The sequence below is a fragment of the Bubalus bubalis genome, chromosome 4 (assembly GCF_019923935.1).
Source record: "Bubalus bubalis isolate 160015118507 breed Murrah chromosome 4, NDDB_SH_1, whole genome shotgun sequence".
In the NCBI taxonomy this organism is placed as follows: Eukaryota; Metazoa; Chordata; class Mammalia; order Artiodactyla; family Bovidae; genus Bubalus; species Bubalus bubalis.
Window position 1 is genome coordinate 127219700 of NC_059160.1, and position 16998 is coordinate 127236697.

Genomic DNA, 16998 nt, shown 5'->3' on the forward strand with positions numbered 1-16998 from the left:
CCAACGGGATTCCCCCTCCAGCCAGCAGTGTGGTCCCACCCACAGAGCAAAGGCAGCCATCGCTGAAGGATGCTGTGGTTACATCATAGCTGTTGGCTTTCAGGTAGTGACTGGAGACAGTCACAGGCCATCTGCTCCTCCCATGCTCCCAGACTCCATCCTCCCCCCGGTCCTCGAAAGGTAGCCTGGTCCTAGGGCAGAAAAGCGGGACTTAAAGTGGGCTCGAGTGCCCAGTCTAATGGGGTGGCCGCTAAGAGGCAGGTAACAGCTTCCTCTTTCTCATGTCTGAAATGTAAATGGTATCACTCGCATGCCTCCCTCAGAGGAAGGTTGCAAGGTTCTCATGGGACTGTGTTTGACATGATCACAGGTCATTCCAAGTCGTCGGTGAAAGAGGTCAAACCTACTGTCTGGAGTAAGCTTTCACCCACCAGCAACCTCCACCCAGAGCGGAACCAGGTACGCAGATCCGTATGGACTGGTGGAGCAGTGTGAGGTTAAATGCTCCATCATCTCCCACCCGGAAAGGAGACACCACTGTTCACCTTGCCCCTGAGAAAACAGGGGGTGGAGGCCATCCAGTGGGAAGACTGTCCCAGGGTCTCCACACATGACCTCGGGAAGGACTCGCAGACCATCTGGGGAGTGCCGCCGGGCTCCTGGGCAAAACTATGGTCCATGTACAGCAGCCACTCAGTAAAACTGTTAACTGTTGAGCATGTGACCAAATTAAAAAAAAAAAAAAATCTTCAAAGACGGTGAGGAATTCATTAAATCTGCTCAAAAGAGAGGGAGGGCAGAGGAAGAAAGAAAAAAGCTGTTTTGCAGAGCCAACTGAATGCCTCTTCCATGCCTTGCAGACTGATGACTAGAATCAGCATTAAAGTGGAAGAGAGAAAATTAAAAAAAACAGAGGTTTTTAGGGACAAGCAAATCTATACTAGCAGGCTAGCATCTTCCTGGTTCTGGGTCCTTGCAGAGGCTATGTACTGTCGCTGGGCCTGTTTTCCAGTACCCTTTCTCCCAGGATGGCTGTGAGAATTAAGCAGAATCATATATGTGTTGTACCTACGAAGTGCCTGGAACATAATTAACAATGCACTTTGGTCTCTTTCTGTGGACAATTGCAAAATACAGCCGCAAATTCTTCCTATCTTGGCAAGCAAGCCTCTTGGCGATGACTAGGCGTCTCTTCACATCAAGAGTTAAAGTCTGTTTGCCTTCTCCCTTGAATTTGAGTTCGCTTTAGCCGGAAGAATTTAGCAGAAGTAACAATGTGTGGCTTCCAAGGCAAGTCCTTACAGCATTCACACTTGCCCTCTGGAAATGCTGCCCTGGGAGCACCGTGTTAAGGAATCTGGTTTAGCCTACAGATGAGAAGAGGCCATACGGAGAAGTGAGGTCCCCGTCTTGACTGCCAGCACCAGCTGCCAGAGCGGTCACGGACGCCATCCTGAGATGACCTTCCAGCCCAGCTGAGCCTCTGGCTATTGAAGCCACATGAGTGAGCCCAGACAAAATCAGCAGAGAAACTGTCTAACTCACCCAAAAAATCACGAAAAATAATAAATCCTTGTTGTGTGAAGTCCCTGAGCCTTAGGCTGATCTATTATGCAGCACATTTTACTGAAACACATTTCCTCTCCTCCACCTCCAAAACCTCTTCTCCCTTGGCCACTCTTGAATTTCCCCAAGCCATGCATGGCAGACTATTCAATGAAATACTAACAGAGAATTTACCAGGACCAGGAGCTGTGATCATGAAGTCATTTTCACAGATACATGTTAGAATAATTCATCAATCGATTAAACAGCATCTACCAAGCTAAGTTGATAGTCAGCATTAGTAAGCCTGTTCTACACTGAAAATAGATCACAAATTCAGCTCTGCATACCCACCTCCACCACAGTCCCCATGGACTGTAGCTGACCAGGCACCTCTGTCCATGGGCTTCTCCAGGCAAGAATACTGGAATGGGTTGCCATGCCCTCTCCAGGGAATCTTCCCTACCCAGGGATCAAGCCCGAGCCTCTCCTGCACTGGCATATGGGTTCTTTACCACTACTGCCACCTGGGAAGCCCAGCGGTGATATCCTCCTAACTGGTATCTCCCTTTGAATTCTGTCACCCCACTCATTGCCATTCTCCACAGAGGGGTTTTTGAAATATATTCAGTCATTCAACACAAATTTAGTTTTGAGCACAGATACCAACCCCCATAGGGTTTACATCCTAGTTGACATTTTGATATTTAATAAGTAAATTAATAAATAAACTATGTGGGGTTGAGTGTCAAGAAAAAATTAAGTGGGAAAAGTGAAGAGGGTTCGGTAATGTTGGAAAGGGCTGCGACTTTATATAGGATAGCCAGGGAAGGTTTCAACGAGACAGTGACATTTGAATCAAGACCAGTGGAAATACCAAGAGTAAGGACCCAAAAGCATAACCATTCCTGGTAAACCTCAGGAATAGTAAGGTCAGTGCGACTATGGTAAAATAAGTGGGGATATGAGCAATATGAGATGAGTTCAGAAAGGTAACATGGAAGAAAGGTTGAGAAAAATCAGACTACGTAACACCTTATAAGTCAATGTAAGAACTTAGGCTGTTGCTCTAGAGACACAGAGAGCGACAACAGCATTTTTTTTTTTTTTGGCCACACTCTGCCATATGTAGGATCTTAGTTCCCTGACCAGGGTCAAACCTGGGCCCCCTGCTTTGGAAAGTGGGGTCTTAACCACTGGACCACCAAGGAAATTCCAAGAAAGCATTTTTATCAGATCATAGTGACGTGGTCTGATGTACTTTTTTTTTTTTTGCTGCACTGGGTTTTCATCAGGTTATTTTTGTGCGGGCTTTCTCCAGCTGTAGTGAGTGGAGGCTACCCTTCATTGCGGTACCCAGGCATCTCACTGCAGTGGCTTCTCTTGTCTCAGGGCTTAGCTGCCCCCTGGCACATAGAATCCTTCCGGACCAGGGATCAAGCCCATGTCCCCGGCAGGTGGGTAGTCCTTCCATTGCACCGCCATCTTAATAGTATTCTGAATAATGTATTGACTATAGACTGAAAAAGATGCTGGGATGATCCCTATAGCATAATTTTTTAATCTTTCTAAATTTCACCATGAAAAAAAGAGTATAGATAGTACAGAATAGCAAAAACAAAAATTTACAGATGATATGTACCACAGACTGACAAAGCACCTCCCTGATCGCCAAAAGGTAAGTGGATAGGAACAAACACCCAGCAGCTACAAGACCTGAGTAGGATTAACATCTGTACAAGAGAAAACAAAGGAGAGAATCAAGGATCTGACAAACCTGGAAATCCCCAAATCCTCACGTACTCCCAGGTACCTGAAGAAATACTCAGGAAATCCCAGGTACTCAGTGGGGAGCTGAGAAAGTCAATTTGAAATTGGAAGAGTTTTCCCCACTCAATTAATGGGTGAGTTCAAAGTTCCTGCAGCAGGAAAGGTAGGAAAGGGCTAGAGGTGTCTGGGAAAAAGAAAGGGAATAAGTGAAAGCCCATCCAAAAGGAGTGGGGGGGGGAGGGTTTCTCTGGTGGCCTAGTGGTTAGGATTCTGGGCTTTCACCGCCATAACCCAGGTTCATTCCCTTGTTGGGGAACCAAGATCCTGCAAGCCACGTGGTGCTGCTAAATAAATAAATAAAGGATAAGGGGAACAGAGCCTTGGAGACTTCTGAAAGTAAACCAACAGATTCCTGAACACTACACACAAACCAGAAGAGGAAACTCTACAGCAATGAAGTTAGAGAAGCCAAGTGGAACTATGTCGATGAGAGATTCAGAAAAACTAATTTCATATAAAATTTTTCAACAACAACAAAAATACAAATTTATTTTAGGAAACATGTAAAAGTCACAGAATCACACACCCTTGTAAAACATAAAAATGCCAGAAAGACAGAGACACAAAATAAGTGAAATCTACAACATATTTCCAAAAAGGCTAAAAGAAAAACGTAAATTAGAGCTATAACAACTCAGAATTAAAATGATAGAATGCAGGAAAGTATTAGGTATATTTTATTTTTCCACCCAGGGAAATCTTTTTTTTTAATTATCTTTAATTGGAGGACGATTGTTTTACAATATTATGTTAGTTTCTGCCATACGTCAACATAAATCAGGCATAGGTATACATATATCCCCTTCATCTTTTTTTTCTAATCATTTTTAATTGAAGGGCAATTGCTTTAAAATATTGTGTTGGTTTCTGCCATACATCAACAATAATCAGCCAAAAGTATGCATATGCCCACTCCCCCTTAGGAATGTTTTAAGTCATATCAGAAATCAGATTAAATTTAACAGAAGACAATTGTAGTAATGTTTTGATATAATAAGAAATATATATTTGGTCTTCGTCCCCAGTTCCTCACAAAGAGCTCCTAAAACCTTTGTAGGTTCCTGAGTGACAGGGGTGAGAAGGGATGTTATTCATAATGAGATCCTTTCAACCATACTCAAATTTATGCTAATGAGGTGACTCTTTGTGGACCCCTAGATAACTTCAGGATGGGGCTGGTTGCCAGAGGAAACAACCACGTAATAAGAGCATTAAAACTTTCAGTCCCACTCCTTGACCTCAGTGGAAGAAAGAGAGACAGGGGATTGAATTAACCACCAGTGGCTGCTGATTTAATCACTCAAGCTTATGCTGTGGAACCTCCACAAAAACCTAAACAAATGAACATCCAGATTTGTGAAAACATCCATGTTCCATGAGGGTGATACACCACAAACTCCTCAAAGACAGAAGCTCCTGTACTTGGGACCCTTCCAGATCTTACCTTATGTAACTCTTCATCTGGCTGTTCAGTGTTTCCCTTGGTTCCATAAACCATTACAGAAAATCATTGAATCTGAGGAGGTACTCAGAGAAATCCTCAATTTGTAGCCAAATCAGATAGAAGTGTGGATAATCTGGGGACCCACAACCTGTGATTGACAGCAGAAGTGGGAAGCAGTCTTGTGGGACTGAGCCCTTAACCTGTGGGGTCTGCACTAACTCCAGGTAGTTAGTGTCAAAACGAATTAAATTATAAGATACCTGGTTGATGTCCATGGAGAAATGGAGAATTTTTTAATGTGGAAAACCCATATGTGTGGTCAGAAGTCTTGTGAGCAGAAACAGATTATAATAGTATAAAGAGTGCATAAATCCAGCAGATAATGGAAACAGAAAATTTTAAGGAAAAAATTATGTCAAAAGAAATGAAGAAAGAATGAAAAGGGATTCAAGAGAAAATAACAAGTATAGAAGACAGGCAAAGAAGAACCAACATAATATAACAGAAGTCCCTAATTCAGACAACCAAAGCAAGGAACAGAATCAAAACTAAAATCTATAATTCAAGAACAATTTTAAATGTTAAAAATTAAATATCCAAAGCTTGCAACTACAAATATAAAGTCAAAATGAACCCAGAACAAGTGATACCAGAACATATTCTGGTAAAATTTCTAGACTTTAAAAATCTGGGTCTCGAAATTATATTTTATACATATAAAATCTCTTAGAAATCCAAGGGGGGGAAACAAAACCAAAACTACTAACAAGGAAAGGAGAATCAGATTGTTTCAGATTTTTCAACAGCCACACATTATGCCAGCAGAACATATGGAAAGAAGGTGAGGATGGAAGAAGGGAAAACTGACTGGAAACAGAACCAGTGGAGTTTACTGATGGATCAGACAGGAATGTGAGAGAAAGAACAGAGTCAAGGATGACCTGAGCAACTAGAAGGATGGAGTTGCCATTTGATGATGTCGACTGTGGGAGGAAGAGGTTTGGGGCAGGAAATAAGCTCAATAGTTTGTACATATGACATTTTAATAATCTATGTGGAGAGCTGAGCAGGCAGCCATACAAAGAATCTGGAATTCAAAACTGAGGTTTGGGTTAGAAATAAATATTTCAAAATCATTAGCATATAGGAGCTATTTGAAGTCACGAGACTGGACACAATCAATGAGGGAGTGAGCGTAGAGAATATTCCCCTGTTCAAAACCTCACACTGGCTTACCATAAAACCCAAACCTTTCATTATGGCCAGCAAAGCCCTACATGTGGCTCCCTCTCATTTCCTATGGCTCGCCTCACTCTCTCAGCTCTCTGAGGTCATGGCGCTGTCCCTAGTGAAATCTCATTCCCAACCAGGGCCTTTGCACTTGCTGTTCCCTAGGACCAGGCTCTGTTCCCCCAGCTGTGAACCTGCATACGCACATCATTCCACTCTCTGCTTAAATGTCAGCTCCTCAGAGACGTGTTCTGACATCCTATCCAAAATATCTGCCTCCCACAGGCCTTCCTTGGTGGTCCAGTGGCTAAGAATCCACCTTCAAATGCAGGTTTGATCTCTGATCAGGGAACAAAGATCCCACATGCCACGGGGCAACTAAGTCTGTGTACCACACCTACTGAGCCCTTGTGCTCTAGAGCCTGCATCCTTTAGTCTGCTGTATTTTTCTCGCATTTACAGGTTGCCTATTATAGTTTCTATTACTGCATTAACAAGTTACCCCAAAATGTAGTGGCTTTGTGTAACTATCTTATTATGCACACAGATTCTGTGGGTTGGAATTTGGATAGCGCACAGAGAAGATGGCTTGTCTATGCTCTACAATGTCTGGGGCTTCAACAGAGAAGACTCAAAGGCTGATGGTGACTTAACAACCAGGCTTTAAAATCAACTGAATGCTTCACTAATGTATCTGGCATCTGAGCTCAGTCCATCTCAAAGACTGGGACTGTGGACCAGAAGGTCTGTGTGTTGTGTGTGTGTTCAGGGACTAAGTCATGTCCGACTCTTTGCAACCCCATGGACAACAGCATGCCAGTCTCCCCTGTTCTCCACTATCTCCCAGAGTTTGCTCAAATTTATGTCCGTTGAGTCAGTGATGCTATCTAACCATCTCATCCTCTGCCACCCCTTACCCATTTTGCCTTCAATCTTTGCCACCATCAGGATCTTTTCCAATGAGTTGGCTCTTCACATGAGGTGGGCAAAGAATTGGAGCTTCAGGTTCAGCATCAGTCCTTCCAATGAATATTCAGGATTGATTTCCTTTAGGATTGACTGGTTTGATCTCCTTGCAGTCCAAGAAACTCTTGAGAGTCTTTTCCAGCACCACAGTTTGAAAACATCAATTCTTTGGCACTCAGCCTTCTTTATGGTCTACATGTGTCCGCATGGAAGCCATCTCTGTGTGGCTTGGCTTCCTCACATCATGGCAGCCATGGAAGAGTCAGACTTCTCACTTGGTTACAGAGATGCAAAAGCATTGTCCCAGCAAACAAAACAGAGCTACATCACATTTTGTGACCCAGCTTCAGAAGTCGTACAGTGTCACTTACCCCATACCTTCCTGGTTAAAGCAGTCTCAACTCTGTCAAGAAGAGGGACATAGACTTCATCTCCTTCATCTCCTAAGAATCTAAAGAATCTTGAGCCTGGGTACTGCCTTATTGTCCGAGATGTATTCTCAGAACTGAGCTATTCTTCCCAAGTTTGCTGCCAGCTGCCTGTTGAAAGAATTGTCTCCTGAATGTTCCTCTGTTAACCTGTGAATATTTTGCTCTATCTCTGCCTACCCCTAGCTATCTGAATTCTCAGCTGCTCCACTATTTATCAAGAAGTCTTTACCAGATATAAGACCCTGACTCCACAAAAAAGAGCACCCCGTGTTTCCTTCTTTACAAGAGGGCTTCTAAATCTGTCAACAGCCCCTCCTCCATGATGGATGTTTCATCTCCAATTTACAACCTGGTCCCTGTTAATCCTCCGAAAATTCTTGTCGGGACTCCTTACAAGGATGAAATACTTCTCTGAACATTGAAAAAAATCACAGAGACACAACAGAAGAGTTATTAAACAAGTTTACAGTGGTTTCTTCACAAGGCCATTTGATTGAAAATAATTGGACAGGAAAAATTAATTCCAGACTGAACTGAGTAGTTATTTTCCGAAATGGAAAGAAATGCTTCTCTTTCCATCATCAAAGCCCCTAAAAATGCCACCAAGATTGTTGAATACCACTGACTTGAAACAGGAAGCCAAATGACTGGAAATCCAGCTGCCCCTGGTTTATTCCTATTTACGCCCACAGATTCACCCTTTGGCCTGAGCACACTTGACTCAGAGAAGGGTTACATGTGTCTGAACACCTAGCAGTGGCCTTGAAACGCTTTGCATGGCAATGATCAACAAGAATTTTGTTTGGTGTAAACCTGAGGCTGGGCATGGAATTATGTGAAATAATGGGACAGAAAGAGACAAGGGACCACATCCCAGAGGGGGATGGAATGAAGCAAAACAAAGGAAGAGAAGGACCAGACCCAAACCCAGACCCCACACATAGGCTAGGACATGGCTTGGGTTGTCTGGAAGCAGTTCCCAGACAGAAACCTCAGTGTGATGAATCAGTTTCCTTGGACATTGAGGGGATAAAGAGTCCGCTGTAGAGACAGAGCATATTTATCCAAGGAATGGCTGTGAGAACTGGGCATGGGCAGGGGGCGGGGAATGGAGTGTGGAGTATGCGGTGGGGAAAAGCCACCATGAATCCTCAGTCTAGACACTGAGCCCATAACACCCAGGGAGAAGCAAACTATCTAAAAAAAGGGTGTGTTTGCAAGAAGCCAGTTGAGACCGGCTCTGAAATGGCTGGTGGTGATACCAGAATCAGATTTTGCAGACAAGTCTTTAAAAATCACAGAGTGGAGAAAATAGAGATGAATTTAAGACAGATATTAATAGGAGCACAAGTCTTCTTTTCTAGCCTGTAAATCACATTCCATTGTAAACAATGCCATAAAAAATGTTTACAACTCTAAACAGCACAAATTTCCACGTATTAGAAAAAGGCTCCCTTATGTGAACCAACACAATTACATTAAGCAGAAAAGCAATGTTCAGACAACCTGTCATAATTCAGGACTATTGTCACTCACAAGGGTGTTGAGACCAATACTGTACATTCCACACCCAGACAAATCCCACCACAAGACCAGCAGAGACCTACGTTATGCACTTTGGAAAAAATGGCACTTTTCCTCTTTTACCACTGCTCAAAAGAAGGTCCCAATTCTTTTGTGACCAGCCCTACAAATGCCTGATAAATTCCAGACTGCTGTTAGCTGCAGGAGCCAGGGCTCGAGGCTACTTTTAAATGTCTCTGTACTGAAGAAATAACAGCAACTCATATTTGTGTCATTTTTTTGTGTGTGCTTAAGAGGCATTTTTACATATATTATCTCAGCTGAGTCTCACAAAAACCATGTGAGGTCAGTGTGGCATATACATTCCCTTAGCCCAAAGCCCTTCTGTCTCTCCTTGGAGACAGGGAGGCATTTGGAAGGAATGAAAACAGTCTCCCTCCTTGACTTTACTGTGCACCAGGGCCTTCTCATCCTCCAAGAAAATAAACAAGCTTTTATAGTCCCAGGGTGTCAGTGCCACTTTGGTGGGCAGTGGGCACCATACAACACACTTTTGTTGTGGGAAACATGGAAAGGGAGGGAGCTAGGGTGGAGAAAGGGGAGTCAGTTACCAGGTTTGGGGGACCAGAGATAGTTGAGAATCCTGGAAGTTCTGAAGGCAGTGCCAGGGGACAAGGAGCAGGATGAGGTCAAGTGTCTGAGGCGTGTTCTAGTGGCCATCCTAAAGGAAATCAGTCCTGAATATTCATTGGAAGGACTGATGCTTAAGCTGAAGCTCCAATATTCCGGTCACCTGATATGAAGAACTGACTCATTAGAAAAGACCCTGATGCTGGGAAAGAGTGAAGGCAAGAGAAGAAGGAGACAACAGAGGACGAGATGGTTGGATGGCATGCCTGACTCAATGGACAAGAGTTTGAGCAAGCTCTGAGAGTTGGTGATGGACAGGGAAGCCGTTGTGCTGCATCCATGGAGTCACAAAGACTCAGACACAACCGAGTGACTAAGCTGAACTGAACTGAACCAGTGGTCAGGCGAGACCAGAGAGCCAAGCTCAGCTCTGAGAAGGGAAGGCAGTCGGATCTAGTAGGAACCCCACCAGGATGGAGTGTGAGACCCCTTGCCTTCCGCTGAGCTGGACCAACTTCCTCCTAGGACTTCCAGTCCCCCCACCTCAGTGCCAAATTGCTAAGCTATCCAAGACATCCCATAGACATTTGTAAGCCCTAGTGGGACCTGGAAACCCCAGCGAGGATGGAAAAGGAATGCTAAGTCTTGTTCTTTGGGGCCAGATGGGCACACTTGAGACCACTACAAGCCAAGGAGAGATGGGAGTGGACATCACTTTTCCACTGGATTTATTGAACCATCATCACCACCATCATCATCAATATTTGCCCATCCTTTCTGGTAAGTCATTAAGGCGCAATGAAGCCAAAGGACTTGCCAGGATCTCATAGCTAGTGAGTAACACCACCACCTTACTCTGACTCTAAGGCCATGATTACTTTATTAAACCTGCTCTAAGGGTAAACAACCCCAACCACTGTGTGCACTTGTCAAATGAGGAGAGGCCCTGGGAATTCCCTGGTGGTACAGTGGTTAGGACTTGGTGTTGCTACTGCTGGGGCACAAGTTTGATTCCTGGTAGGGGGACTGAGGGGCTTCCCAGGTGGTGCTAATGGTAAAGAACACACCTGCTGATGCAGGAGATGTAAGAGATGCAGGTTTGATCTCTGGGCAGAAAGATCTCCTGGAGAAGGACACAAAAACCCACTCCAGCATTCTTGCCTGGAGAATCCCATGGACTCAGGAGCCTGTCGGGCTACAGTTCTTAGGGTCTCAAAGAGTTGGACATGACTGAGCGACTTAGCACACACGCAGGGGAACTAAGATCCTACAAGCCAGATCGCATAACAACAACAAAAAAAGAGGGCGGCTCTATGTTCTCCCTATCCCTGGCTGCCCTGGCCCCATGGTTCTAGCCCTGGGGCCCTGACTTGGAGGAGATATCTCTTGCAGAAAGACCACTATCATGCCCTCGGCTTTCTCTCAACAATGTTTCCTTTGTCCCTGTCCAGGGTCTGCTTTATAAGGCGCGTACTCAGTAGCTCAGTCATGTCCAAGTCTTTGTGACCCCATGGACCGTATCCCGCCAGGCTCCTCTATGCATGGAGTCTTCCAGGCAAGAACACTGGAGTGGATTGCCATTTCCTCCTCCAGGGATCGAACCCGCACCTCTTGTGTCTCCTGCATTAACAGGCGGATACTTTACCACTGAGCCACCTTTGCATAATGAAGCCCTTTTTAATACTGGGGGGTGGAAAATGTAAAACCTTGGCTTGGAAAGAATCCCAGACAGACCCAGCGGACACAGTTCCCCGGAAGCTGGGAGCATTTCTGCTCAGCTCCAGGTGCAGTCAGCCAGGACGTGCTCCGGAGGGGCTATTTTGCGACCAGACAGAAGAGCCCTCTTCTCTACTATGCCTATGAAAGTAGCAGCTGTGCTGTGTTCTTCTGTCCAGGAAACTAGCAAACGACTCAGAGAAAATTCCCAAGAAAAGCGACAAAGATGATTAATGAGCTAGACGAGCAAGTGAGGGCCTTGGCAGGTCACACTGGCAGAGCCGGGTGGGTACCGCTCATGGGAGAAGGAGCCGGCCCCATAGAGAGGAAATAGTCAGCGATGGCCCCAGGGAGTAGTAGTTCTATAAGCGTCATGGGAATGAGATGGAAAGAAAAGGAGGATGTCAGCTGAATATCAGGAACAAATTCCTCACGCAGGGCACCCCCGGGGTGGGGATGGAAAGCACATTGCTTTGGTTGCGTCATGGAAGGCCAAGATGGAGATTTGGGCCAGGCTGGCAAAGCCCCAGAGAAATGGAGAACCCCAGAAGAGCAGCAGCTGGATATTCCAGGTGGGGAGGCTGGCTAAGAGGGCCCCCAGGACCTCCCTGGCTCCAGGCCCCTCCACTGCTCCTGAGTCAGCTCCCCTCAGGGGCCAGCGCTCCTGCGGCTCACGCCCCTGGACGGTCACTGAGATTTATGTGACCACGGCCTCCCCGGTGAAGACCAGGGATCTTGGGAGCAAGTCTTCCTTTCTTGATGTACTGAAGTCACTGGAACCCATTAGTGAAATTTTATCCCTGTCGGTAAATCACCGCCTTAGTCATGCAACGTAACTCTCCAACAACTGGGGAGGTTTGTTTTTAATTCTCTTAGTCGATGAGGCAGAGATGCAAACACCCCGAAAGCCGCCTTTGTTCCTATTGTCCTTGTGCACAAGCACCTCCCAGCCTCTGCACTCCTGAGGGAGGCAGCCGAGGCCAGAGGGCTCTCTAGGGCATTGCAGTCAAAGGGGAAGAAGGGGTGCTGAGGGACCTGGAGCTGTCAATCACCTGGGTCCAGCTGCAGAGTATTTTTGCAGCATCCTCTGGCCCCAGACTGGAGGAGGAAATGGCAACCCATTCCAGTATTCTGGCCTGGAGAATCCCATGGACCGAAGAACCTGGTGGGCCACAGTCCATGGGGTAGCAAAGAGTCAGATATGACTGAGCGACTAAGTATCAGGCTGACTCCGGATGCCCTGCTCCCTCCTCTTACACACACATTTCCACTTACACACTTATTTCCACAGTCACAGCTTCCAACTGTGGCCTTTTCCCATCATCAACCTCGGAAATGTCTGCTCTGTAGGACCCAACCTCGGGCAGGTGATTTCACCTGTGACTTCACATCTCCCTGGGAGCCCAGAGGAAAGACACTCCAGTAAGAGCCTTGGGTTGGGTCTCATTGAACCAGTTTGTGTCAACATGCTCAGCCCTTACAGGGTTCAGGGGATCAGAATATGCTGAATGGCCAGTTCTGGACACTCAGGTTGCCCTAGCACCTGAGGAAGGTGATACTGTTAGAGGTGATACAGAAGAATGGGATAGACACAGAGGAGATCAAAACAGTCAAGGACTAACCGATGGCCCTGGTAAAAAGCTGCCAGGTACAATGTTCGACACAGGCTGGCCCGAGCTGGAGAGGTGGTGGTGAAAGGGGAACCCTTCTTTGCTGTTGGTGGGATGTTAACTGGTAACGTCCACTAGAGAGAATAGAAAGGAGATGGGTTTAAAAGGTAAATATCATACTGAGCTACCATATGATCCTGCAATCCTGCAACTGGGCATATGTCTGAAGAAAAGCAGAATTCGAAAAGACACAGACACCCAAATGTGCACTGCAGCAATATTTACAATAGCCAAGACATGGGAGCAACCAAAAAGTCCATTAACAGATGAATGGGTAAAGAAGTGGTACACGTACACAATGGAATATTACTCAGCCATGGGAAAAAAATGAAATAATGTCATTTGCAGTAACATAGATGGATCTAGAGATAACTTCTCCTGACTTTACCTCAGCCCCTTCCCCCAAAATCATACCCTCTCCCATCCTCCTATTATCTTCCAGTTCCTACCTGTCCTTCTCCACCAAACCATCCCTGACCTCCATGGTAGGAAAGAAGAGACCCTCCTTTGCATTCTGGCTGTGTCCTGGGATGTCCATGACTTGTCTCATCACCAACTTACTTGTCTGTCTGCCCCATGAGACCGACTTTCTTGAGGGTAAGATCATGTCACAGTATTTATTGCATAATAAGTGCTCAATACACGAGTATAAAGGAAAACAGGCCCTTTGGGAAATGAAAGAAATAATCTCATATGAAGTCCACTGATTATTTTCCATGAATTACAGGAAAATGAATACGTTAATGACTGCCTAACTTGAGTTTCAAAATAAGGTTTTCAGTAGAGATCTGTTTATGATAACCAACAGCAAAGAAGGACTATTCCAAAGTCTATTTGATTGCAGCTCTGATATACTATTCCTTTAACTTCTTACTCAACTGGTACATTTTTAAAAATAACAGTAAAAGGAGACTTGCCTGGTGATCCAGTGGCTAAGACCCTGCACTCCCAAAGCAGGGGGCCCGGGTTCAATCCCTGGTCAGGGAATGAGACCCCATGTGCCGCAAGCATTGCATGCTACAATGAAGCTCAAGATCCCCTGCGCCACGACGAAGACCCAGTGCAATCAAATAAATAAATAAATATTTCTAATTAAAAATAAAATTAAAATAAAGTAATAAATAGTTTGGGATTGGTGTGAAGATTAAATTGATCACATCAGGTTTTACCCTAGTTGGATGCTAATATTTTTAGCAGTTATTTGAAAAGGAAATGTTAACCAAATGAAAGTATGCTTTAAAATGTGTCTCCAAATAACAGACCTCAACGGGGTCTCTTGCATGCTGGATGCTAACTCAATTCTATCACATTAGTTTGGAAGGAACCCCCGAACACACACACACAGGCACACATTTGCATGCACACATGCACACACACCCCTACCCAATCCACCACCATCCCTTTGTTCTCATGCTCTCAATCCAACACATATTGTTCATAAGCTTCTTAGACATCAAGACTTGTGTCTTGGTTTCTCCATTCAGCGTTTACGGAAAATGGTTGGGCTGAATCATGTTCCCCCAAACTTCATATGTTGAAGTCCTAAGCCAAAGCACCTCAAAATATGACCACATTGGGAGTAGGGTCTTCAGAGACATAATTAAGTTATAAGGTCATGAGAGCTGGCCCTAATATACTATGAGCCATGATCTTAAAAGAAGAGGTGGACACAGACAGCACAGAGGGAAAGCAATGTGAGGACACAGAGAGAAGACGGCCGTCGGCCAGCCGAGGAGAGAGGCCCCAGAAGAAACCAAACCTGCAGACACTTTTGGACTTCCGACCTCCTCAACTGGGAGACAATTTCTGTTGTCTAAGCCACTATCTGGTATTCTGTTCAGGCAGTGAGCAGACTGACATAGTTGTGCTCGCGAAGACAAGGATTCACCTATGTGTACCTGGGGTCAGTGGCCACAGGGACGTCTTCCTCCAGCTCAAAATGCCCACCCATCTGCCTCAATCAGCATGGCTATAACAGAATGCTACACACCAAGGGGCTTACATATTTATTTCTCATAGTTCTAGAGGCTGGACCTTTCCAAGATCCTGATACCAGCATGGTCAGGTTCTGGTGAGGGCGCTCTTCCTGGCTTATAGACAGCCACCTTCTCTCTGCGTCTTTACATGGCAAAGTGAAATATCTCTCTAGAATATAAGAAAGGATATTTCTTACATGGACTCTAATCCCATCATGGTGACTCTACCCTCAAGACCAAATCACCTCCCTAAAGCCCCATTTCCTAATACGATCACACTGGGAGTTAGGGTTTCATTGTGTGAATTGTGGGGGAGGAGGGGAGGGCACAAGCATTCAGTCCACAACACCAGCTGACCTCTAAAACTTGAAATTCTTTTAAAGGGAAGGCAGGCTTTAATGTCACAGTTAAATATAGGACTTAAATACAAATGAACCTACACAAGGTAAGGACTGTCTCTGAATATCAAGGAGCAGAAGTCCAGCGGGAGGGCTTGCTTGCAAAGAGGAGCCTGTAGAAGGAAGGGGAGGCAGGAGGCCCAGAATGCAGAACTGCAGGACCCTGGGGATGAGTGAAGTTCTTCTTGTTTCACAGATGTCTCCAACCCCATCTAAGGATGCAGACCCAATGACATGGAATCAATAAATAAATTTTTCAGATATAGGGAAATGATATCGAAAGGCAACTTGGAATATCAAAAATGAAGGAAGAGCAACAGAAATGGCAAATATCTGGATAAAGAGACTTTTTTTCTTCTTGAAATTATGCTGATGGTTGAAAGCAAATATTTAATATTTTTGCACTCCAATGTACATTAGGTATTTGACTCCACTTATACAAGATACCTAGAACAGTCAAAGTCATAGAGTCAGAAGGTGCATTGGTAGATGCCAGGGGACAGGGGGTGAGTGGGGTTCAGGGAGAGATGTGGAGCTAGGGTTTAATGGGGACAGTTTCAATTTGGGAAGGTGAAAATTTGGGGAGATGGATGATGGTAAAAGTTGCACAACGGTACTTAGTGCCACTAAACTGTACACTTAACTATGGTTAAAGTAGCATATTTTAGATTATGTGACTTTTACCACAGTAAAAGCACATTTAAAAAATTACAATATTTTTGTTAATTGTTTTCTGGCTGTTTTGTAGTTCTCTTTCATTCCTTTCTTCTTCTTTTGCTCTTTTCTCTCACAATTTGATAACTATCTTTTGTGTTATATTGGATTCCTTTCTCTTTTTGTGTGTGTGTGTGTGTGTGTGTGTGTAAATCTTACTGACTTCAGACTTCCCTGGTGGCTCAGGCGGTAAAGCGTCTGTCTATATGTATATATTACAGTTTTTAGTTTGGGGTTATTATGAGGTGTATATATATCAACATGTTTTTGATTATCTTGGTTTTCCCAGGTGCTAGTGGTAAAGAATCCACCTGCCAAAGCAGGAGATACAAGCGACATGGGTTCAATCCCTGAGTCGGGAAGATTCCCTGGAAAAGGAAATGGCAAATCACTGCAGTATTCTTGCCTGGAGAATCCCATGAACAGAGGAGCCTGGAAAAGGAAATGGCAAACCACTCCAGTATTCTTGCCTGGAGAATCCCATGGACAGAGGAGCCTGGAAAAGGAAATGGCAAACCACTCCAGTATTCTTGCCTGGAGAATCCCATGGACAGAGGAGCCTGGCAGGGCTATAGTTCATGGGGTCTCAAAGAGTCGGACATGACTGAGCACACACACATTATATAATTATTTTAAGTTGATAATCTCTTAAATTCGAATGCATTCTATCAACCCTGCATTTTTACTCCCCCCACCGCGTGTTTAATGTTTTTGACATCACACTTGTTTACCCCTTAACTACTTATTGTAAGTAGGGGTGATTTTGACTACTTTCGTCTTTTAACCTTCCCACTAGCTTTATGAGTGGCTTATCTACCACTCTTACTGTGTATTTGCCTTTACCAATGAGATTTTTCCTTTCATAATTTTCACATTTCTCGTTGTGTCTTTTCTGCTTAGAGAAATCGCTTACATTTCTTGAAA